The sequence below is a fragment of the Rattus norvegicus genome, chromosome 17 (assembly GCF_021556685.1).
Source record: "Rattus norvegicus strain SHRSP/BbbUtx chromosome 17, alternate assembly SHRSP_T2T, whole genome shotgun sequence".
In the NCBI taxonomy this organism is placed as follows: Eukaryota; Metazoa; Chordata; class Mammalia; order Rodentia; family Muridae; genus Rattus; species Rattus norvegicus.
This window is the reverse complement of record NC_141550.1, coordinates 73,917,281-73,943,134: the sequence shown is the minus strand read 5'-3', so window position 1 is coordinate 73,943,134 and position 25,854 is coordinate 73,917,281. Positions and strand designations below refer to the sequence as shown.

Genomic DNA, 25,854 nt, shown 5'->3' with positions numbered 1-25,854 from the left:
GCTTGAAAAAAAAAAAAAAATAAGAGCAAAGAATGAGAGACTGGAAGGAATGACCGAGCGTGTTTAAAAAACAACGAATTCTGGAAACATAAAAAATCCCTAGAGGTCCTATGCACTTGCGTGCAATATGGGCTCGCAGGAGGGAAAGGCAGGAGGAGCTAGAGTCAAGGTTACTATTGCTTTACCCCAAGCCTAGGAAGAACCTTATGCAGTACGAATACCTCGTTTTTCCATGGCCTTCTTCTCATAACCCTAATTAAATATATATATATATGTTCAAAGAATATTATACTTTTGCAAAAGGAAATACTAATGGTGGTGAATGCCTATAACTCCAGCTCATGGAGGCAGAGACAGGAGAATTCCAAATTTGAAGCCAGCCCGGACTATAGTGGGTCACACCCTCAAAACGCAAACAAGCCAAGCATGGTGCTGCCGTGTAAAATAACCCTTGTGCTGAGGAAGAAGAGGCAGGTGTGTGTCTGGGGCTCTCTGGCCACCAGTGTAGCCAGTGACTTCCAGACCAATGAGACACCCTGTCTCAAAACTCAGCCTGGATGGCGCCTGAGGAAAGAGGGTGGGCATAGCTTGACTTTATCCGCACACTGAAGCAACAGCAACAGCCAGGAGGCTTGAGTTCCAGCCCTTTTCATCCCCCTGTGGCCCTGTGCATGACAGTATGTCACCTGGAGAAAACTTTATGGATACAAGGAAGACACGCAACAGACATGTGAGCTGATTTATTCTCCAATGGCCTGACTTTTTTTTTTTTCTGAATATCAAATGTGACTTTCTCAACTCAAAAGCCAAGGAAAGCACATTGAATACCCTTAACGGGAGATAAAGAGCTCTATAGGTGTGGGAAAATGACATGTGTCAGCTTCGCATAGAGAAACGCGTGTGCTGAAATATACTGAACTGCGCTAATCCATGCAGTTCACACATGCCAATCATATACATACATATATAGACGTATACTTACTAACTTGCCTATCTCTGACCCCAGAAGCAGATAAAGTAGAGTGATAGTCAATCTCTAAACTATGTCATGAGACTTATTAGAGTTATCACGCCAAGGAGAATAATCAAGCAGGTGTCCACTGCTCAACCCTCTAGAACAAGGTGAACTCCCAGCTCCTGATATGTAATCATATCGAGGGGGAACTGGAACCCTGGCTTCTCCTATCTAGATAGAGGGACTCAGATAAGTTTGATCATACTCCCCTGGGCTCTGGCCTCCAGTGTGCACAGCAGTCCCAGAACCAACCTTGGCCTGAGCTGACCCCATGGTGAGGGTGTCACCGGAGTAATTACCATCCAACCAGGTCATGGACTCACCAATAATTACATTCTTTCAAGCCTTCCAAAGATAATAAAAAGGAACTTTCCTGACTCTCTCTGCTACTATGCTGACCAAGCAACCTGAAAACCCAAATTAGCATGGTTCTAGCCAAAGCAAGGGCTATTCATGTGAAGAAATGGTATATTTCTTTAAAGTACTTAATGCAAATTCCAATATTTAAAAATTTGTTTAACTCAACATTGTCTAGGGATGAGTCTCAAATGATCGAAGAATATGTACTAACCCTTACCTACAATACAAGTAAGGAAAAGAAAAGAATCTCTTTTCAAAATAGTTATTTTAGTATTGTCGAGTGTGTGTGTACATGTATACCTGTGTGCCGGTGCCTGCAGAGGCCAGAAGCAGCATGGGATACCCTGGAGCTAGCAACACTCATAGTTGTGAGTCACCCATCATGAGTGAAGAGAACCAAACTCCAGTTCTCTGCCAAGAGCAGCAAACACTTAACCACCAGCCATCTTTCCAACCCAGGAAAAGAGTCTTAAGTCCCCTAAGCATCCAGGGACCGTACTAGATGTTCTGCATGTGCGTGTGTGCACTGGGTGGGAAGCTTAGCAGTCCAGGCGTGCATGGGTCTTCACACTGTGTCCCTGCACCAGAGTAACTGCCAACTCATCCTTTCCACTGAGATAAGCAGAAGTCCTGCTCTCGCTGCTGCCTTCCAGGCGATGCTGCCTTCCAGGAGATGCTGCCTTCCAGGCGATGCCTCTCTACCACTGTGAAAAGGGACATAGAGAGCACGTCTCCAGACTCACATCCACATGGCCCACTTGACTTTGACATCCTGTGGCTCCCATGGCAAGTGCAATAGTCCAAATCTTCAGCAAGGTGGGCTCTAGCTCAGAGATGGGGCACTTGCCAAGTGTGCACGAGCACCTGAGGATGAAGGCAGAACTCTATGAGTTCAAGGCCAGTCTCATCTACGTAGCAAGTTCCAGGCCAGCCAGAGCTACATAATGAGACTCTGTCTCAAAAACCCTAAATCTATGCTTCTATTTTTATGACTATGTATTAATTACACACAGTAACATGTTGCATGGTGTTACTTTTGTTCCTGCATAAATAGTATATTTTGCTCATATTAAGTCCTGGTTACCCTCCTGCTCCCCTGCTAGTGCCTTCTCTCCTATCTACTCCATCTACTCCCTCTTCTGTTTTTAAGTCTTCTTGAGGTTTTTTTTTTAATGGCCCCGTGGGTTTTTATCAGGGATTGCGATTGTTTGGGGCAGCAAGTGTCTCTACTCCACTGAAGAAAATGTCTCCCCTCCTCCATTAACCCTTAACTTTGTATGAATTCCCAGGGGCCAGGCTCCATAAGCACCCCTTCCCCTTGCGGGTTTTGAGTCCGATCTTGTACAGACCTTGTGCATGTAATCACAGGCACGGAGTTTCAGAGTATCGTGGTTGCATCATACCTGAACATTGGAGCTCTCCTCAACCCTTTCCTCCACCCCTCCTTCTCCAACACCCCTGAGTCTTTGGCGGCTAATATGAAACACTCCCAGATTTATTTCAATGTATATAACCACCATGTGGTTGCTGGGAATTGAACTCAGGCCCTCTGGAAAAGCAGTCAGTGCTCTTAACCACTGAATCATTTTTCCAGCCCCATCTTTTCCTTTTCTTGATCCTAATTAACTACCTTTCTCTCTAGAGACAACATCCATCCTCTTCTGCTTATAGGACAATCCCTTCCCTGAGCCAAGGCTCTCGGAGATCATAGCCAGGAGGGAATCTGTAAGAAAGACATCAGTGAAGGACCCTAGTTCTTACTGAAGTGTAGGAGCTATTAAGAGGCTTGGCCTGGTAGAAAGTAGGTAGGTTATGGAGTTTCTGTTGACCCTAAGGGCTTTCGCTAGCTTTACACCCACCACCTCAGGTCAAGATTAGGCCAAGTACCAGCTTCCCGCCTCCAGTCAAGGCTAGGCCAAGTTCCATTCTCCACCCACAGTTCTTGAGAGGAGCAGGGACATTCTTGAAAATCCGAAGGCACTGACTGATAGTAACCTGTCCCTCTGGTCCCAAAAAGAGTTCAAATGCATATCATATACTTGCTAGCCAATAGATTCAAAGGTCAATATCTTTAGCCAACAAGTTTAAACTGTAACTTTGCTGATGCAACCTGTACCCCTAAAAAGTATAAAAATTGCTTGTTATAGCCATTCGAGGTCGCCTTCCAGTCACTCATCATGAGGGGCTGATTGAAGGTTGACCCTGACGCACAGGAAAATAAACGATGTGTTTGCATCAAACTCCGTTCTAGTTTCTCACTGGGGGGGGGGGGGGGGAGGGTGTCTCCTGGTTGTTAAGATTCACTTCCAGCCTCACAATCAGCACCAGGAGATGATCAAACTCAGTGCCACTCAAACTTGATCTCCATGCTGTATCATGAGACTGATTTTGCTGAGGTGGGGGATTGTTGAGACCGTTGATAATAAAGCAGTATGAGGGACTGGGGCAGCAGTTCAATGGTAGAGCATTTGCCTCACAAATCCAAGACCGTGTGTTCAACCCCTGGCCTGAAAATGCAGGAGGATCAGGAAAGGAAGGAAGGAGAAGAAAGAAATGTGAGACTCGGCTTTCTGCTAGGTTTTAGGCCTGTTTTGACCCTAGGTGAGGAGAGATGAGTTGCTTTCTGGATAAGCCAGAGTTGGCATTTCAAAGAAGTACTTGCTTGATAAATGTTTCCCATAGCTGGAGAAAGAACCTTTGCTTGAGAAAAGAGGAGAGCTTTGCTTTGCTGATAAACTTAGCCTTGACCTAAGCCTATCAGGTCTCTAGAAACTACCACTGTGTATATAAATACAAATATTTATTGAACACCTATTTAGTGCCAGGCACTATAGCAAATGATAGAAGAAAGGACTATACTACACACACTGGCCTTGAAAGGTTCTCGGTCTTGTGAACAAATACAGAAAGGTTCATCATGTGGCTTGAAGGCTTTCAGGGAGGTGTGAAGAAATTATAGGGACTAGGTCATGCCATTGATGGCTCATATCTCACAAAGAGAGGCAAACAAGAAGCAACCAGAACTAGAGAACCAGTTAAACACCAAACCAACCCATGGTGCTAACTCCAATTACAACAAGAATCCCGAAAAGGCAGAAAATGTTGTAAGTTATTTTAATATGCAGCCTCAGTGAGATTTAAGACAGGGGTGTGTGTGTGTGTGTGTGTGTGTGTGTGTGTGTGTGTGTGTATGCTGTCAGTATATATGTCTGCACTATGGGCAGGCCTGATGCAAGATATGACATTCCCTGGGGCAGCCTCCTGAGTTCTAGGACTATAAGCCTACCCCATTGTGCCCAGCGCCCACTTCTCTGGCCTTGTTCTTTTACAATAGGTTGCTCTGGTAAAAACAGTGAAATAACTCAAGAACAGCATGAATATCTTCAGGAAGAAGTGTCCCCCAGTGACCTAAGGACCCCTCTCTCACTAGGTCCCACCCCTGAAGGTCCTATCACTTCCCCAGATCAGCACACTGGGGATCAAGCGTCTACCCATGACCCCTTGAGGCCCTCACTCCAATAGTATTTGAACCACAGCAGGCACCAGCCAGGTGCCTTCATCCACACATTTCCAGGACTCCTGGCCAGGGACTGGGAAAGGTTTAGAAATGGATCGCTCATTACTGAACAGTAAAGGAAGGGAATCGGAGGACAGGAAAACAAAAGGAACAGAAACCAATCCAAACAAGAATCAAGAGTCTGGACAGCTGCCACAGGAGAGATGCTGAATTGACTGGCTTTGTGTGTCAATCGACACAAGCGGGAGTTATCACAGAGAAAGGAAATGCCTCCAGGAGATCCATCTGCAAAGCGTTTTCTCAATCCGTGATCAAGCGGGGAGGGCCCAGACCACTGTGGGTGGTGCCATCCCTGTGCTGATGGTTCAGGATTCTGCAAGAAAGAAGGCTGAGCAAACCACGGGGAGCAGGCCAGTAAGCAGCACTCCTCCATGGCCTCTGCATCAGCTCCTGCCTCCAGGTTCCTGCCCTGAGTGAGTTCCAGTCCTGACTTCTTTTGGTGATGACTAGCACTGTGGAAGTGTAAGCTAACTAAACCAGCTTGCTTCCTGGTCATGATGTTTTGTGCAGCGATAGAAACCCTGACTAAGAAAGATGGCTCAGCTGTAAAGAACACTCTCTGCTCTTCCAGAAGACCTGGGTTTGGTTCCCAGTGTCCACCTCTAATGGTTTATAACTCCCTGTAACTCATACTCCAGGAGGATCCAGCACCCTCTTCTGGCTTCTGTGGGTACTGCACATGCAAGTACAAACACCACACATGCACATAATTACAAATAAAATCTTTCTTATAGTAAGTAGTCTTAAGGGCCAGAGAGATAGATCAGTAGATAAAAATACTGCCTGCTTTTTCCTAAAAGTGGGTTCAACTGTAACTCCAGTTTTTAGGGGATCCTCAAATTGTGCCACAGAGACACAACAACAACGCACAGAAAAAAAGTGAAAAATAAATCCTTTAAAAACAAAAAAGTAGTCTTAGCTGGTTGTGGTAGTACATGGCATTGATCCCAACACTCAGGAAGCAGAGGCAGGTGGATTTCTATGAGTTGGAGGCCAGCCTGGTCTACATAACAAGTTCTAGGCCAGCCAAGGCTACATGGTGAGACCCTGTCACAAGGACGAACAAACAAACAACAGCGAAAAGTCTGATGCAGCTGGGTAAACTTCTGGGAAGCCGTGGTGGGGGAAAAAGCCTGTGTATGAAGCAGGACTGAAATGAAAGGGAAAAGCTTCAGGTCAGCAGTTGATCGTCCTAAATCTTCCTGAAGAGATACGAGCTAGCAATATATCCCTGTGAAATACCAAGTCCACAGAGGGACTCAAGTTCATAACCGTCTATGAGTCATTGCACGTCGGCTCGCCCCACCTCCACACAGGTGCTTTAGGTGCCTGAGAAGCCTCTGCATGTGCTGATGAGTCATACTGCTGATTGTGGAAGTGCCAGTCTCCTTGATCGCTGATCTGCCCGAAAGTCCCAGTCAGTGGGGAAAGGGCAGGGGTGTAGACGATGGGAGTTCAAATCTTACCTACCTGTGAGGAGACAAGAGCAAGAGCTACTTCACACACCTGGAGCACCATAGAGGAAAGAAAGCAGCCACAGTCAACAGAGGAAAGGAAAGAGCATCTCAGGGGCTGGTAAGTGTTTGCCAGGCAAGCCTGAGACCTAAGTTCTAGTCCAACATGGTGGCACTCACTTATTAAATGGGGAGAAAGAGACAGTGGATCCTTGCGCTTCCCTACCCCGAAAGCTGAGCCTGGTTGGAAAGTTCCAGTCTGCAGTAGCCATAAAGAAACACCTCTTGGGGTTGGGGATTTGGCTCAGTGGTAGAGCGCTTGCCTAGCAAGCACAAGGCCCTGGGTTCGGTCCCCAGCTCTGGGGAAAAAAAAAGAAAAGAAAAGAAAAGAAAAAAGAAACACCTCTTGCTGTCACATTACCTTTTGATGCTGAGGCCATGCTCAACAAGTGGGTCCTCTAACAGAGACGCTACTGTTCCTGGGTCAACAAATCATCTCATGGATGTGACCTCCTTTTTATTTGTGAAAGATGTATTCATTTATTATATATGAGTACACTGTAGCTGTCTTCAGACACACCAGAAGAGGGCATCAGATCTCATTACAGATGGTTGTGAGCCACCATGTGGTTGCTGGGATTCAAACTCGGGACCTCTGGAAGAGCAGTCAGTGCTCTTAACCACTGAGTCATCTCTCCAGCCCGGATGTGACCTTCTTAGCTTTCCCCTCCCTGCTCAGAGTTTAGGGACAGGTAACATGTTCCTGTTTCTCCCAGGACTTGCACAAAATTATCCTCTGCATGAAAGGCCCCTCCCTCATGTTCATTGGCCAAAGTAGATACACAGCAAAACCAAGGAAGTGCTGGTTCACATTTCCAACACACACACACACACACACACACACACACACACACAGAGAGAGAGAGAGAGAGAGAGAGAGAGAGAGAGAGAGAGAGAGAGAGAGACTGTGAATCTCAGCTGAGATACAAAGAAATGTCACATCACAAGGCATCACAATTCCCACTTTTGGGAACTGGAGAGAGAGCCTCAGTGGTTAAGAGCACCAGCTCCTCTTCCACAGGGTCCAGGTTTGATTCCCAGCACCCACTTGGCAGCTCACAATCATCTGTAACACCAGTCTCTGGGGATCCAATGCCTTCTTCTGGCCTGCACATGACCACTCATGCACTTAGTGTGCATACATACATGTACATACGTGTAGGCAAAGCACTAATACACAAACCTCCACTCTCTAAGTATGTCCAGACAAGCCTGATCACTGTAGGAAACCCACGTCTTTCCTCAAGATTCTGTTGCTGGGCTGGGACTGGGACTGGGTAGCACAGTTGGTAGAGCGCTTGCTTGACGTGCATGAAGCCCTGGGTTCTAGCCCCTGTACTACATAAACCAGTGTGGTACTACACGCCTGTAATCCCAGCGCTCAAGAGGAAGAGGCAGAAGAATAAGAAGCTCAAGTTCAACCTCAGCTCCGTGACAAGTTCAAGACCAGCTTGGGACACTCGAGACCCTGTCTTAAAAGAGGAATAGATAGAACGGGAGGGGGGTAAAGGGGGACGAGGGAGACAAAGGAAACAAAGAGGAGGAGAAAAGGAAAACTGGAATGAATTGAAAATTAAAAGGCTATGGTGCTAGTTTTCTCAAGTTGTGATCCTGCACAGATGAGTCTGAGTTTAATCCCCCCTTGTTTCTGTTTCCTCACAACCCTGTCTTAGAGTTTGGCGTGTGTGAGAGGAATAATTTCCAAGAAGATTCAGACGACACTTGCAGGTACAGATTGAAGTTAGGCATGCTTTAAAAAGAGTGAAGATATGGCTGAGAAGGCGGCTTGGCATCAGTACTCAAAGGTCCACAGGTTAATTCCCAGCACCCACATCGGTGGGTTCACCACAGCCAGTAACTGCAGCTCTCGGAGACCCAGTGCCCTCCTCTGCCTTCTGTGGAGCATTGCACCCATGTTCACAGACCCCCACCTACAGACACATGCATACAAAATTTAAAATAAAACTTTCTTTTAAAAAAGAAACGGACAACTTAAAAGAATTTATCCTGTACACATGTAGCAGATGGGCAGCTGGTCTTCATGCAGGACCCCCCAACAACTGGAGCAGGGGCTCTCCCCGACTCTGTTGTTTCCCTGTGGATCCTGTTCCCCTGACAGAGCTGCCTTGTCGGCTTGAGTGGGAGAGAATGTGCCTAGTCCTGCAGTGACTTGATGTGACAGGGTGGGCTGGTACCCAGGGGAGGGGCCTTCCTCTAATCAGAGGAAGAGGGGAGGGTTTAGAAGGGGGCTGTGTTTGGAGTGAGTGAGCTGCCAATCTGGGTCCTCAACACCCTGACTAACCACTGAGCATCTCTCCATCCCTCACGTATGAATTCCACCAAAAACTATATAAGGTGTGATATTGGGAGAAAAAATACAATATGGAAAAGCAAAAGCAAGCATCATAACCAAGCTTGAGTATGGCAAAGGTTTTAGATTTTGACACCAGGAATTAAGTTTTTTTTTTTTTATTAAAAAGGAAAAGGTAAACAACAGGCCAGAACAGATGTTAATGAAAGCAGGAGAGACTCAACTCTCAAGGGAAATTGAAACAGAAATGCTTGAACCCAGAAGCACAGAAACAAGAATGAAAGATGTTTTTGATGAGCTTGCTGGCAAACGAAACACAGTGCAGGAAAAGTCCATGAGCCCGGATCAGTGTCAGCGGTAAATGCCCAAGCTGAAATGCAAAGAAGAAAAAGAACAGAAGATGGCTCAGAATAGTAACTATGACACAACTACAAACACTGCAGCACACATATGAGAACACTGAAGAGAAAAGAGGAAAGGAAGAGAAGGGAATATCTGAGGTAGGAATGGCTGAACACTTTCCAAAATTAACAATAAACAGCAGAGCCCAGCACCAGGAAGCTTAGAGAACACAAGCAGCATAAATACCATCCCATCCCTGGGGGCGTGGAGGACCTAAAGCTAAATGTATCGTATTCAAACTTCTAGAAGTTTGAAGACATGAAGAAAACCCTGAAAGAAGCTATGAGAGGAAAAAGTGGAGTGAAACATTTAAAGCATTGTAAGAAACGCCACCTAGAACCTATGTCTAGTAAAAACTGGCCATTGAAAGTGGCTTTCTCAGACAAACTCTGAAGAAATGCATCTCTGGGAGAACTGCCTTTCATGGAATATTAAAGAGAGCTGGCCAGAGGTAGAAATGCAGTGAACTGAAAACTTAGAGGCCTGAAGCCATTGCTTAATGATGAAGGGCACTTGGGGTTTGGTTTGGTTTTGTTTTATGTTTCTTTCCTCCCCACTCCCAGGACCTAGGTTCGATTCCTAGCACCCACAGGGCAGTTCACAACTGTCAGTAACTCCAATTTCAAAGCATCCAATGCCTTCCAAAGGCACCAGGCACACACATTATACACATGTTGCAGCTCTGCAGGCCTAACTCTCATGCACATAAAATAAATTTTAAATACTGTTTCAAAAAGAAAAGAAACTGTACATAAAGAAAACAAAGAATACTGGAAAAGGTAAATGCAGGGAATTAAAATCTTGTATTTTGTTTATCTATGGGACTGATGGACCAGGGAAATTAGCAATGGTGGTGATATAAAGAGTGGGAGACCAACACAAGTTATTCTATGAAGGAAAAGTATTTATTTTACTTGTGAAATGACATGATGATTTTTTTTTTCGGAGCTGGGGACCGAACCCAGGGCCTTGCGCTTGCTAAGCAAGCGCTCTAGCACTGAGCCAAATCCCCAACCCTGATGATTTATATTAAAGATTTATTTATTTATTTATTTATTTATTTATTTATTTATTTATTGTCCATGAGTACACTGTCACTGTCTTCAGACACACCAGAAGAGGGCATCAAATCTCATTACAGATGGTTGTGAGCCACCATGTGGTTTCTGGGAATTGAACTCAGACCTGTGGGAGTGCAGTCAGTGCTCTTAACCACTGAGCCATCTCTCCAGCCTCCATGATGTTATTTGAAAGTAAACTTTCAGGGGCTGGGGATTTAGCTCAGTGGTAGAGCGCTTGCCTAGGAAGCGCAAGGCCCTGGGTTCAGTCCCCAGCTCCGAAAAAAAAGAACCACAAAAAAAAAAAAAAAAAAAAAAAAAAAAAAGAAAGTAAACTTTCAGGGTATATTGTAGTCTCAAAGGCAGTCACTTGTATTTTATTGTCTTTATTAGCATATGTTAGTTGCCTACTAATGGGTTTCATCGTGACATTGTCACAGGTATCTAATCTATTTTGATTACATATGAACCCCATTACCTCCTTTTGTCCCCTCCTGTTCTTACTAGTCCCCACCTCTTCTCAACTGATGTCTAACTGAAAGCCAAATTACATTTTAAAAAACAGCCAAGTGTGATGCACGTGCCCTTTTAATCCCAGCACTTGGGAGGCAGCAAAAAAGTGAATGAATTTAGGGCTAGCCTGACCTACATGGTGAGTCCCAGGCTAGCAGAAGCTACATAGTGAGAGGGTGTCTCCAAACAAACAGATAAAAATAAAACAAAACAAAAATTTTTTAGTAGGTTAAAAGTCAAGGGATGGCAGAGAGGTGGCTCAGTGGTTAAGAGCACTGACTTCTTTTCCAGAGGTCTCAGGTTTGAATCCCAGTATCCACATGGCAGCTCACAACCATACACTCCAGCCCCAGGGAAGCTGAAATCCCTCTTCTGGGCCTCAGTGGGTACTGCACCACTCATGATGCACAGACATCCATGCAGGCAAAGCACCTGTACGCACAAAAAATAAATCAGTAAATAACTTTAAAGAGAACTTAGAACAAGCACAGGGGTGGTCAGCAGGCAATGGATTTAAAAACATGGTATCGGCTTACAGAGTAGAGTTTGCCAGAAAAACACCAAACTAGTATTCGATCCAGCCATCCCACTTCAAGGTTTATTACCTACGACTGAAAAACAAAAGCAGGCACTCTAACTAATTCTTCTGTACTATAGTTCATAGCATCCTTTACAACCACCTTAAAGTAGAAACAGCCCAGAAGCCTGCTAATGGGTGAGGAGAAACAAAATGTGGCACACAGGGTACAGCGAGACATTATTCAAACTTCAAAAAGAATCTGATGTGTGCTGTAGTATCCAGGGTTTCCACTGCTGTGATAAGACCGTCACCAGGGAAGCTTAGAGAAGAAAAAAAGAGGGGCTGGGGATTTAGCTCAGTGGTAGAGCGCTTACCTAGGAAGTGCAAGGCCCTGGGTTCGGTCCCCAGCTCTGAAAAAAAAGAACCAAAAAAAAAAAAAAAAAAAAAAGAAATGGGCTTATGGTTTCAAAGGGTTAGAGTTCATGATGGTGGAGCAAGGAGCGTCTGAGAGCTCACCTTTCAAAACTGCAGGCTGGCCAGGAAGCAGAGAGACAGGGAGAAGGTCTGAAGGACAAGACCTACCTCCAGAGGCACTGGGTCAGTAGCCCACTTCCTCCAGTCAGCCCATCCCCCACCCCCAACCTGAAGGTCCACTGATTCAGTCACCAGCTAAGTTTCAGATCTCACCAGCTAACTAAGGCTATAACACCTGAGCTCCTGGGGGACTTTGAGAGTCAAACTGTAAGACCTTTCTTGGACTATGGCAGCCCGATAATTGTACAACCAGTTTCTTTCTTGAGAGCTAATGTTACCTTATTCCATTTTTCCCGTGTGTGTGTGTGTGTGTGTGTGTGTGTGTGTGTGTGTGTGTGTGTGTAAGTCACAGGATATCCTTAGAAATTTTACAGTTTTGCTTAAGATAGGATCTCTCATTGGCCCAGAACTAAGTACGCCAGGTTAGCTGTCCCCCACTAGCTCTCAGGGATCACCTGTCTGCTCCCCCAGTGCTAGGCTTGTGGATCACCACACTCAGCTTTTCATGGGAGGTCTGGGGATAGAACTCAGATCCTTAAGTGCTTTACCAGCTGAGACTCATCCCTGAGATCTTTAACTTTCAATCTAGATTAAATGGCAGACACCTGCTCCCCAAGTCAAAGAGTTCATTGGGGAATAGCAGGAACTGGGGGGCTATACAGAACTGAAGGGTCAGCAATTGCCAGGACAAGAGAAATGTTTACATACAGAAGAGAGCGAAGAGAGTATTGATTACAGAGGATTACCGCAGGAGCTGATGTCAGTCCCTGGAAGAGACATGTGTCAGATGAATAGCCTTGTGAGTTTAGCTGCCTTTGTGTGACTCATGCAGTGAGCTGTGTGCTTAGGAAACATTTCCTTTGTTTTTGTTTTGGGGTACATGCATATTGCAAGAATGTGTGCTCTCTTCACTGTGGGTTTGTATATGTGTGAATGTGCAGGGACGGAGACAACCCTGGTTGTCATTCCTCCGGTGCTATCCGCTTTTTAAAAAAATATTTATTTAGGGGCTGGGGATTTAGCTCAGTGGTAGAGCGCTTACCTAGGAAGCACAAGGCCCTGGGTTCGGTCCCCAGCTCCGAAAAAAAGAACCAAAAAAAAAATATTTATTTTTTTTTTTTACGTATACTGATGTTTTGCCTATGGGTACGTGTGTGTGTCACGTGTATGCGGTATCCACAGATGCCAGAAGAGGAAGTTGAATCTCCTGGAACTAGAGTTCTAGGTAGTTGTGAGCAGCATGTGGGTGCTCGGAACCCCACATGGTTCCTCTACAGGAGCATGAAGTGCTCTCAACTGTTGAGTCACCTCTCTTGCATCCCATTTTTTCAGGGGATGGGCGGACAGTGTCTGTCCCTGGCCTGAAACCCATCACGTGGGCTAGACTGTCCGGCCAGTGGGCCCCAGGGGTTCATACATCTCTAGTTTTCATGCACTGGGATTACAAGTATGAAGTGTGTATTTTTACTTTTTTACATAGATTCTGGGGATCCATCTCAGATCCCCACGCTTGCAAGACGAGTGTTCCGTGGTTCAAGCTCTGTCAGCCCTGGCTCCATTTGATCAGACTTCGGGGTCTCTGTTTGGTATGTTTGGTACTGAGAGCTTTTGCATGGCTAGGAATTTAGCTCCCACTTTCTCCTGCTCTCCACATCTTCCTCCTGTATCATTCCTTCCACTTGAAGACTGTTCTGTGCCTTTCATTGTGGGAGTCGTGTGTATGCGTCGTATGTCATAAAACAGAATAAAAGTCTCTTTAGCTTTACCTTTTCAAAGCCTGTGTCCTTGTGGGAATATCAAGGAGGCAGGACATCTGGAAGGCCATTGGCTACCTCTACTTAATGCCTACTAATTAAAACAAAAAAAAAAAAAAACAAGCAATCTTTAGGCTGGGGGGGGAGAGAAAGATAAGGACATGCAGAAAAATGGGGTGAACACATATGTGCATTCAGACATTAAAATAAATGGAATGTTTTACTCGCATGTAATTGAACCAAGCCCCTAAGTTTGGTAACAACAGAATAAAGCATGATTTTGCCAAGTCATTTGCTTACTTTGGGATTTTTTTTTTTAATTTTTTTTTCCCTTTTGAGTAAACGCCTGAGTTGTTTAGGGTTCGTTTCTTAATTTCTATGTTCTTGGAAATGGCAGATGTTATAAAAGAGCCTGAATACTTGTGTGAGAGAAAACATCTACTGGAGACCCCACCCGCACCCCACCTCCGTCTTTGATGGCTTTCCCTGTAGTCTGCCCCCCCAGGTGATGGGTGCATGCCTCTGGTCATAGCCTGCCATGGCTGGCAGCTTGACAGGATCTAGAACCACCTAAGAGACAAGCCTTCGTCTGAGCACAGCTGGCCTACTGTGTTTCCCAGACAGCGATTCTGAGCTCTGACTTCTTCTCTCTGTGGCTGTATCTCCTCCTCGGTGTCGGTGGAGGAGGGGGCGAGACTCATACAGCAAGTTGTTCTAGAGTAACTAGGAGTGGTACAAACACACTCCACCTGCCACAGTCACAAGTATCACAGAGGATATGAGAAGATACTCTTAACTGTACAGCCAGAAGAGGATCTCAAAGATGCCGGCCAGCATTCCGGACAGCTGTCATGCCCCAGCTTTGGCAATTAATGCGAATTATCATCTCAATAGGATTTTGAATCACCGTATGTGGGCAAGTCAGTGGCGATTTCTGCGCTGGGTTACCTGAGGTGAGAGGACCCACCCTAAATGTAGGTATGTAGGGTCAGCCCATCAGCTGGGGTCTCAGAATAAATACAAAGAAAGTTAGCTGATCATCTGCGTTTGTGGATCTCTGCTTCCAGACTGTGCAACCAGTGTGACCAGCGACCCTAGATCCCCACTCCCATGCCTTCCCTACCTTCAGACAAGCAAAGGTGGAAAACACCTACTGGCCACAGATTTGGGACCACACACATTTTCTAGGGACAGAACACAAGTCAGCTTGGCCATCCAATGGTATCAGTTATGAGAGACAGAAGCACGGAGTGCAAATCAAAACAAAATAATGGGGGGCTGGAGATGGCTCAGTGGTTAAGAGCACTGACTGCTCTTCCAGAGGTCCCGAGTTCAATTCCCAGCAACCACATGGTGGCTCACAATCATCTATAATGAGATCCAATAGCCTCTTCTGGTGTCTGAAGACAGCTACAGTGTGCGCATATATATTAAATAAATCTTTTTTTTTAACAAGAAAAAAACTTCAAAAAAAAAAAAGCATGTACCTTCATCATCCGGCTTTTAAGAAAAAAAGGAAGGGGGCTGGGGATTTAGCTCAGTGGTAGAGCGCTTACCTAGGAAGCGCAAGGCCCTGGGTTCGGTCCCCAGCTCGGGGGGAAAAAAAGAACCAAAAAGAAAAAAAGAAAAAAAAAGAAAAAAAGGAAGGAAGGAAGGTAGGAAGGAAGGAAGGAAGGAAGGTAGGAAGGAAGGAAGGAAGGAAGGAAAATACTATGGAGGAGGTGACAGCAGAAGTTGGGCTCAGCTCATGAGTGGGATGTCTCCAGGGCTGGGCACTTTAAATACCAGAGGCAGCTGAGCAAAGAAATCACAGCTTGAAGTAAATTAGTCAGATGCAGCTACTGTGTGAAGTCCCGGGTGATGGTGGACCATGTGGGAAGGCTTCGGAACTCTTTGCTTAACATATCCGATTGCTTTGACAGCCATCTACAAAGCCCGAATTCTTCCCAGAACCAGTCCTTACTTATCAGGCTTTTCTGCAGACACTCATTCTGTCAGGGTCGGGCAAAATGTGTAATTCATCATAGGAAACCCAGTGCACCGTCCAGCACCTCCCTTGAAGAAGTGCCCTGATATGTCACAGCCGGTGACTTCATTTATGTACTGCTAAATATCACGAGTCCTGTCAAACAACTGGAAACTTTGCTCACCTCCTGTTACCCCAAGGAGTTAGTTAATGGTTAGTTTCTAATTGCTGCCTCAAGCTGACTGGTGGGAGGCTCTCTGTGAGTCAGGGCTCTGACATTCTGGGAGGTCACTGCAGATACACTCCCCCAACCCCCCCACAAAAAAAACGTGACCCTAGGCATGCAGGCCAGCAAGCAAGAGAGTCTCCCTCCCTACCAACCAATCTCTTGAGGGAGATGAACCAGAGTCCTACTGCCAAAATAGACTACTAGGAAAAAGGAAAAAAATAAACTCCGCTAAGCCCACTGTTTAAAAACAGATGCCATTTTCCAAGACCGACAGAAACACGGGGGAATGGCTGCGCAGAGAGGGATATTTCAATCCTTCTAAGTTTTCAATGTATTGAAATACAAATATCATTCTGCATAGGCACACATTCACAACAGTATAACATTAAGCTAGAATGATTCTTTTTACAAGAAGGCAGATCAGAATGTCAACTGTGGGCTGGGGGTGTATTTGGCTTGTATAGGATTGCATAGTTATACTGGATACTTGTCTGCTGCACACAAGCTCTGGGCTTGATCCCCTGCACTACGTAACACTAAGAAAACGGTGTGGAACTGTAATCAAAGCATCCGGAGAGCGGAGGCCAGAAGATCAGAAGTTCAAGGTCACTCTTGCTACACAGGGAGTGTGAGGCCAGCCTAGGTTGTGTAAGACTTTGTCTCAAAAATTAAAAGTAAAAAAAGGAGAGAGAAAGTGAAAAAGAAGTGGTAGCTGTCCACGTAGACGTGAATACAAAATCCAAGTACACATAAACATAGGCTTTATAGTGGTGTGTATACCTTCATTTAAAGGCGGAACCGGGGGTTGGGGATTTAGCTCAGTGGTAGAGCGCTTGCCTAGGAAGCGCAAGGCCCTGGGTTCGGTCCCCAGCTCCGAAAAAAAGAAAAGAAAAAAAAAAAATAAAAAACCGGCAGAACCATACTTCAGAATAAAAGCAATAGGGACCAGGGAGATGGCTCAGTGGGTAAAGTGCTTGCTGTGCACTCGGGGATCTGAGTTCTGATCCCAACATCCATACCAAAACCTGGTGTGGTAGCTTTGCACTCTGTAACCCCGGCTTGGAGGTGCGGACGGAGGGAGATGGATCCTTTGGGGCTTGCTGGCAAGCTAGGGTAGCTCCAGGTTCAGTGAGAGATTCTGCCTCAAGAAATCAGACAGAGAACAAGGGAGAAAGATACATGAGGTCAAGGTCAAGCATACACACCACACTTACCCACACATACGTGTACACCCACATGTGCGCAAAACCACACACAATCAAAATGAGTAATTTTTTAAAAAAATTTAAGAATTAAAAAAGTTATTAGCTTTTATCAAACTGATGTATATGCAGATTAATGATCCACTAATAGCAATGATAACAAATTAATTACCGATGGCTAACGACAGGCTGCATCGAGAGCTTCGCATGCTAACTCTTTTAACTCACATCATAGCCCTGTGGAATAGGAATTTTGCTACTCACTTCATTTGACTCTTGAGGAACTTTCCAGAACAGGCCTGTCTTGGACCTCCCAGATAAAGTTGGGCCTTGGGTTCAAATCTGTCCAATTTATGTCTGATTTTAGCCCTGGCACTTTGCCATCCCCTGCAATGGTGTCTGTGCATCCAAACACTTAAACCTCTCCTCCATAGCTCTGTGAGAACTCTATGCTAAGCACTTTGAGAACAGAAGTGCTCTCTGCCCTCAGCAAACCTTTGGTCTGCAGGCCAATATCGACATTATCTTTTAAATTGCTGCATAGATAACAATTTTATTCACAATTAGCTTCAAACCGGAGTTGACCCAAATGTCCCTCTGAGAGTCAGTGATTAAAATAAGCTGGCGCATGCCTAGGGAATGCCTCCTACCCACCAGCTTAAAAGAAAACCTACCAGACTGCAATAACTTGGATGGATCTCAAAAGGAAGGTGGCTCTTACTTTGCTCTCTTAAGATGCCACACTGTGTGATGCCACCTATGAAACATTGTAGCGCTGGGGGCAAGTGGTGACTGCTAGCAGCTTGGGAGAGGGGGAGCAGGTGCTGAGAGGAATCGTGAGTGAGTCTTACAGGGATATGGAAGCGCTGGACTTTGGTCTGGAAGTTGCTGCGAAAATCTCTACATGGCAAAGCTGCATAGAACTACACACGCATACACCAGTACACATACAGAGTACATATAGAATGAGGTCAGGAGGTCAGTCTCCTAGTTGCAGGGGATCTGTTGCCTTCCTCTGGCCTGTGGATATTGCATGTGTGTGTGTGTGTGTGTGTGTGTGTGTGTGTGTGTGTGTGTGTAGGGAGAGGAGAGGAGGCAGTGAAAGAGACAGATAGACAGATACATACACACACATACATATATACATACATATAATATATATAATATATATTATATATATTATATATATATATATATATATATATATAGAGAGAGAGAGAGAGAGAGAGAGAGAGAATTAATAATAAACAACCTGGAGGCCAGAGAGATGGCTGAGTGGTTAAGAGCACTGACTCTTCTTCCAGAGGATTCTGGTTCAAATCCCAGCACCCCCGTGGCAGCTCACAACTGTCTGTAAGTCCAGAATCTGACACCTTCACACAGACATACATGCAGGCAAAACACCAATGTACATTTAAAAAGTCAAAAAATAAACCAACCTAAAGTTATATTTTAAATGAACAATAACTATGCTAGTAGTCTTATTTATTTATAAGAGGCCATTTAGCCCTGTCAATGGCTTGAAAAGCCAAGATTTCATCAGCACTTGGCAGAAGTCAAGTGAGATAATCAGAGGGCATGTGTGCAGTTAACTGTTACTGTCCTGCTAGACTCTCAAACATCAGTGCCTACACATCAATTGTTTTCCCCCCAATAGTGGGAAATGAAATCTGGGTCCTACATACATGCCAGGCAAGCGTTCTATCACACAGCCACATCGCCATCCTTGAGGGGTTTAGATGTTTGTTTTGGTCTGGTTTGGGAGGTTTCAATGGTGGTTAGACTAGCAGCTCACTGTGTAGTACCGGTTGGCTTAAACTCTTTGTAGACCAGGCTGCCCTTGAACTCCAGCCAAGATTAAAGGCACGCACCTCCATACCTTGCCAGCACTTGGTTTTCTGGGGCAAATCTCAAGCCTTATCTTGGGCTGCCCTGGAACTTGGCATGTAGCCCAGGCTGGCCTCAAAGGCTGGATCCACTCACTCCTGCCTCTGGAGTGCTGGGTTAGAGGTGGACACCAGTATGACCAGATTAGAGTTTGTCATCCATTTGTCGCTTAAAATGTAGCACTTTTTATTAAACACACTTTTTCTAAAGTATACCTTAGCTCTACTTCCAACCCATGCACACAAATAAATAGCAGCCCCTTCCACTCCTGTGCTATTTCTGTTTGAAGAGTCATTCATTCGTTATGGTCTGTCTGCCTGTCTGTCTGTCTGTTTCCTTAGGCAGCCCTAGCTGGCCTGGAACTTGCTAGGTGGAACAGGCTGGTCTCAAACTCACAGAGATCTGCCCACCTCTGCCTCCCAAGTGCTGCGATGATAAATTTGCGCCCCTTTGTGAGGTTACTTAAATAACATGCCACCCGAAACCCTGATGGAAAGACTAACGCTTCAAAAAGCAAAGGAGGCGTTTGGCCAGAGATGGTCTCTAAGTGACCAAAACTTTCTCTGGCTTTGGTCCTGTCCTTTCTCACTGGACAACTGTTGGGGAGTTCTCTGGGTTGAGAAACTGTAATTTCACTTCTTCAAAAGACAGAAAATATTCCCCTGTGTGCCGATCTAATCCCTCATTCAAAGCACAGGATCCAAACTAAAGGCTTCCCTCGCCATCCATAGCACTCTTCAGAGACTGAGGAATGGGGCAGGCTGTGTGCCTGCTGCATTCAAAGATGAGCTCATGGGAAAAACTCCCGGAGACCGGCACTCGGTGACCCTGTGCAAGCCGAGCCCAGCTGATCTGAGTCACTGCCGATGATCCATCACAAGACATAGGATGGGGTTCCTGTGAGGGATCGGCAGCTACTTCCTGTCCGTAGCCAATGCAGGAAAGCTTGGCTGAGTCACTCAGCAGGCTGAATCAACTGCTTCTCACCGCCCGCCCGCCCGCTCACTCCTCCTCCTCTGAGTCACAGGCAAGCTCTGCAGAGAAATCTTGCTGCGCAGCAGGGCACGCTGGTCCTGGTGCTCAGGACCAAGGTCGTGTTGCAGTAACAACAGAGAATTCAGGGAAGAGGGTGGTGACAGCAAGACCCAGCCCTGGCTAGCATGAGGTCCCTAAGGCCCCAGATAAAAGGTTAGGGGATCCTAGGCAAAACAAAACAAGCACACAAACAAACAAACAAACAACAACAGCAGCAAAAACCGGGACCAGAGTCTCGGAGGAATCAACCCAGAAAGACCAGTGACAGATCTCAAAAGGCTCTTAGAAATCATGCAGTGTAGAATGGGATAGACTTCTGTTTGCTTTACGAACCTGTGGCTCGTGCTTATGTGCTTGTATTTATGAACATAGGCAGCACCCATTAGTGGCACATGTGCCTGTCCCTTACAAGATCCCAACATGCTCAACATGCTCAGGTCTCATTAAACGCCATCTGCCCTGCGCTTCCCTCTGAAGTTATGGTTACTGTTAGATCTGCTGCAATCTTCTTGTCTGATGTGTTACCAAAGCAGCCCCATCTTCCCATCTGCAAATGTCCGTGTGTATTTGGGGGTCACTCTTTTCAATAAAAGTCCTTTCCCTCTTAGTCTAGCATGAAATCCCTTATCTTTTATACATTTCTCCCTTTTCTTTTGTGTGTGTATGTATATGTAATCCTGTGTGGGAGCATGCTACTGTGTGTACGTATGCATGCATGTGTATGTGGATGCTAATGGGTGTATGTGCATTTGTGTGCACTACTCCCAGCTTTTTTTTTTTTTTTTTTTTTTTTTTTGGTTCTTTTTTTCGGAGCTGGGGACCGAACCCAGGGCCTTGTGCTTCCTAGGCAAGTGCTCTACCACTGAGCTAAATCCCCTACTCCCAGCTTTTTAAAATATGGGCTCTAAGGCAAAACCTCAGCCCTCAAGCTTACATTGCAAGCACTCGCCTGTCTAAGCTCTCTCCCCGTGCCTATGTTATGTATTTAAATCCAAGATCAGATGTCTGCAATGCCGCTTCCTTTTCCAACTGTGAGGAAGGATCTAGGCCCGACGTCTCCTCCTGACTGGTAAATAGTGTCACCCATTTGGGTCAGTTCACATTACCACAAAATTTCTTGGTTGATTTTTTTCTTTCTCTTTTTCTTTTTTCTTTTTCCAATGATTTGTTTCTAATTTTTTCTCTGTAGGGAAGATCAGCAGAAAACATAGTTTTCTGCTTCCCCCATATGAGTTTTAGGGGCCAAATTCAGGTTGTTAGGCTTGGGGGCAAGTGAGTGCTTACATCTGCTAAAAATATTTGTTTCTTCATTCTTTTGTATGTGTCGTACGTGTACGCACACATGTGTATTTGGGTGCACACACCCATGTATAACTTAAGGGTGTACGGAGTGTACCGAGTGTCCTGTTCTATCTCTTTCTACCTTATTCCATTACACGCTGTCTCTCACTTAACCTGGAACCAGACAGGAGGCCAACGAGCCCCAGCCATCCTTCTGTCTCCCCTTCACGCCCGTGCAGGGTTACACACATACATCCTGCATCCATGCTTTCATTTCATGCTGTTTTACAGACAGCGCCATACGGGATTAAGACCCAACTTAATGACTTCAATTTACCTTCACAAGGACCCATCTCCAAACGAGGTCACCTCTGGGTTTGATTCCAAAGTGTCCCCCACAGGCTCGTCTTTCGAACCCTAGTTCTCCAGTGGGCTGCAGTGTATTGCAAAGACATGCAACCTTCCATAGGTGGGAACTGACTGCTGGGTGTAGCTCCCCTTCTGTTTGCCCGTCTGCTGTCATGTCAACAACACTCTACCCTCTGCTCTCCCCACCAGAGATGGGGGTCTGTGTGCCTTGCCTTCTGATGTGATGGATTGAGATCCCTCTGAAGTGTGAGACCAAATCAGCCTTCCCCTATTGCTCCTGTAAGGTACTGACGTCAAAACGGCATCAAAGTCAGTCATGCAGCCAGTGGTGGTGTATGCCTGTCATCCTGGCACTCGGAAGGCAGAAGCGGCTGAATCTCTATGAGTCTGCAGCCAGCCTGCTCTACAGAGCGAGTTCCAGGATAGCCAGAAACCCCATCTCAGAGAAAAAAAAAGTTATACAATAACTTTTCCAGTTTGGATTCTACTGCATCTTTTATGAGAGGAAATAATTCATCCTAATCCATTTGCTGTGATTTCCTCACAAGCAGCCTCGAGCTGGAAGTAGACAGTAGAATTGCCTGTATCCTGTCTCAGGGTTGGAAGTGCTTTATAAACTGAAAAAGGCCTCATATTTGTCAATTATGTGGTGGCAGTGGGGTACTTTAGAGAATGGGTCTCCATGTTCAGATATTCCCTGACAAGACCAGGTCAAATGGGAACACAGACCTTTTCATCACAGAAGACCAGGCTTTGGCCTCAGATCAGGGAAAACATCTGGTTCCCTTTTAAAAAAATTAGCTCTCAGTCTGTTTTACAGTGTGTGTGTGTGTGTGTGTGTGTGTGTGTGTGTGTGTGTGTGTGTGTGTCTGTGTATGTGCATGTGTGTCTGTGTGTGTGCATGTGTGTGTGCATGTGTGTCTGTGTGTGTGTGCATGTGTGTGTGCACGTGTGTGTGTATGTGTCTGTGTGTCTGTGTGTGTGTGCATGTGTCTCTGTGTGTGTGCATGTGTGTGTATGTTGGGATGGTGTATGCACATGTGCTGGTGCACTTGCATGTGTATGCATATGCCTGTGGAGACCAGAGAAGGTTAGGTGTCTGTAGTGGTTTGAAAAAGAGTGGTCCCCATAGGCTCATACATTTGATTTGGTCAAGTAGCACTACCTGAGAAGGATTAGGAGGTGCCCCCTTTGTGGAGGAAGTGAGTCACTAAGAGGTGGTCTTTGGGGTTTCAAAAACCTAAGCCAGGCCCAGTCTGTCTGTCTGTCTGTCTGTCTGTCTCTCTCTCTCTCTCTCTCTCTCTCTCTCTCTCTCTCTCTCTCTCTCTCTCTCTCTCTCTCTCCTGCCTGCAGATCAGGATATAGAGCTCTCAACTCATTCCCCAGCACCATGTGTGCCTGCATGCTGCTATACTTCCTGCCATGATGATCATGAGCTAAACCTCTGAACTGTAATTAAGCCCCAAGTAAATGTTTCTTTTGTAAGAGTCGCTTTGGTTGGGGCGTCTCTTCACAGCAATCGAACAATAAGACAATGTCAAGAACTGTCCAACTTGTTCCTTGACACCGGGTCAATGGAGCTCACCCATTAGGCAAGGCTGGATGGCCTGAGAGCCTTGGGGACCATCTGTAACAGCACTAGGATTACAAGTACGTGTCACATTTGTAATTGGACACTGGAGATGAATCTCAGATTCTCAGGCTCTGCTGCAAACACTTTACCAACCAAGGTACCTTCCTAGCCCTCATTACTATGGCCATTGTAGTCATCTATACCTTACCTATAGGTAACAGGTACAGGGACACCATAAACTCATCGGTGGACACACACACACACACACACACACACACACACACACACACACACACACGGCCTGCAGTCTTTTCTTTCCTAGCTGCACTGAAGACATATGAGTCTTCAGTGCATTAAGAAGATGAACACGGGCTGGAGAGATGGTTCAGTGGTTAGGAGCACTGACTGCTTTACCAAAGGTCCTGAGTTCAAATCCCAGCAACCACATGGTGGCTCACAACCATCTGTAATGAGATCTAATGCCCTCTTCTGGTGTGTCTGAAGACAGCTACAGTGTACTCATATGCATAAAATAAATAAATCTTTAAAAAAAATTTAAAAAAAAAAGAAGATGAACACATTTTCTTATTCTGTATTTTACGGAGATTCTGTCTGACCAAACGTGACCTCAGACCTGGTCTCCGGATCTGAAATCCCATCTTCTCCACATGACATACGGCTTACTAAAGGACTGATATGAAATCTTTCCACACAGCCAGCGGCATACACAGGCTAAACATCAAGTCATGTGGAAAGCAGGCCAAGCAGAGAAGTCTGCAGGCCGAGCAGACCTATGTCAATGGACTGGCTGGGACCCATAAATCTGACGTGTTCCTCGGGGTGCAGTTAACCTTGGTGTCCCAATACAAGAATGAGCTGGTCTTAATGACAGCCTCCACCAGAGAGCCAAAGGAAGGGACAGGGAGACTCATTTCTGCAGGTCTCAAAGCGACACAGGGAAGACTTATCACCTCAGCCTCTACCGGCAAATCGCCAAATCAGATTGGTTGTAGCCGCCCAGTCCACACATTGAGGGCTCTTTGTGCCTCTTCACAGTGCACTGACCTCTGGGATTCATGGCTTCGTGTCTGTCTTCTCGGCTGGATCACAACCTATATGAGGCCAGGGGCTTTTGTCTATGCTGTATCATCAGTTCTACCGGTGATAGAGACAAACAGATAAATCCTAAAACAAAAACAAATTCATTCCTCCCTCCCCCCACGCCCCACTTCCACCATATTTTCCTTTTATAATCCCTTCTTCCCCCTTAAGCAAGCCACAGTTCGATTGAAGTTAACTTTAAATATATACGTGTATATCTGAAGCGTGGGAGCAGAGAGCATACAACTGCCTTGTAGACACCCATAGGCGACATCAACAGCCACACCCATTCCTCACCCACTGGAGAAGGCCCTGGGGCTATTTGGAGTAATAGTATTCCTGCGACCTTTATTGAACATTCTTTTTTTTCTTTTTAATTAAAGGTTTTATATTCACGGACTCATTTAGGGTGAACAATAACCTTATTTAGAGAGCCTGGGCCGAGGAAGCTGAACGTCTTGTCAAAGGTCACACAGTTAGAGGAGACTGAACCAGGAATGGAGGTCAAATATGTCTGAATGAAATGCTGTGTTCAAACAGCTCCTTGTCCTACCTGCTTGGAAAAGGCTTTGAAAGAACTCTTGGCTCCCCAGTCCTTCTTCAAGCACGGCGACCATGCTGTTCACCCACCCTGCTATTCAGCAGTCACATCTGACATCTGACTTCTCACCTCTTGGCTTCCATTGCTCCCAGAAAGCTGCCTACAGAGTCTTTCAGTGGCTAAAGGAACAGAGTCCAAGTTCTGCTGACTACAGATCACCCTCAGCACCAGGAAATAAGTGAACATGCAAATGCTTTTCCAAGTCCTCCACCTCACCTTATCTAAGACGGGAGAAAAAAAACTGACCCTTTGTTTGGACGGTTCACATGCTCATTGGCACGGGTGTTTCTAATGAACCCAGACGCACTTTCTCTTGGCACTTGAAACCAGCTTCCAGATGGTAGAATCGGACGCATGCTGATTACTCTCTGCCAAGCACATTTGAAGATCATATCCCCACCCCCACAATCTCAATCATCTGTTTCAGAATAGAATTCGACTTTCTCTGAGCCTAGAAAAATAGCTAATCGATGGGCAAAATACACAGTTAGGGCAAAATCAATTCAGATTTTTTTTCTACTTTTATTTATGTGACAATTATTTATTGGATATTTACTACCCCAGGCTAGATACTTGGGAGTGAGGGATCATAGTTGGGATAGCTTCTCCCCTTAAAGTGTTCAAGCCTTGTGGGAGAATGGGAAAGGATCAAACCCTCTTACCAATGATGGCACAATCACAACCCTGAGACTCCCAACAAGACATGGGAGTGAAGGGTCCAATGAACGCATTCATAGGATTACAAGTGATGTTACAAGTGATGGCAAGAACAGGTAGGTACAAGGAAATCAACAATGGCCAGAAATGGCAACATATGCCGTGTCGTCGCCCAACTTGGGAAGCAGAGGCAGAAACAGAGACATAAATTTGAACTCACTCTCAAGGAGGGAGGGAAGGAGGGAGGGAGGGAGGGAGAGAGAGAGAGGGGGGGGAGGGAGGGAGGGAGGAAGGAAGGAAGGAAGGAAGGAAGGAAGGAAGGAAGAAATAAAGAAGAGGGAGAGAGGGAAGTGGGGAGGGAAAAAGGAAGGAAGAGAAAGTTCTTATGCCGGTGA

The 25,854-nt window shown here is 45.7% G+C and overlaps 1 long non-coding RNA gene across 1 annotated transcript; it reads right to left on the bottom strand.

Moving 5' to 3' along the window:
• Positions 1–725: 725 nt before the first annotated feature.
• LOC148000273 (uncharacterized) lies at positions 726–24,982 on the bottom strand. Its single transcript, XR_015642037.1, has 4 exons — positions 24,755–24,982; positions 24,166–24,255; positions 3,006–3,098; positions 726–2,239 (listed from the first exon to the last, which is right to left on the bottom strand). It is a non-coding gene; the product is annotated as an uncharacterized LOC148000273 (long non-coding RNA).
• Positions 24,983–25,854: the final 872 nt, after the last annotated feature.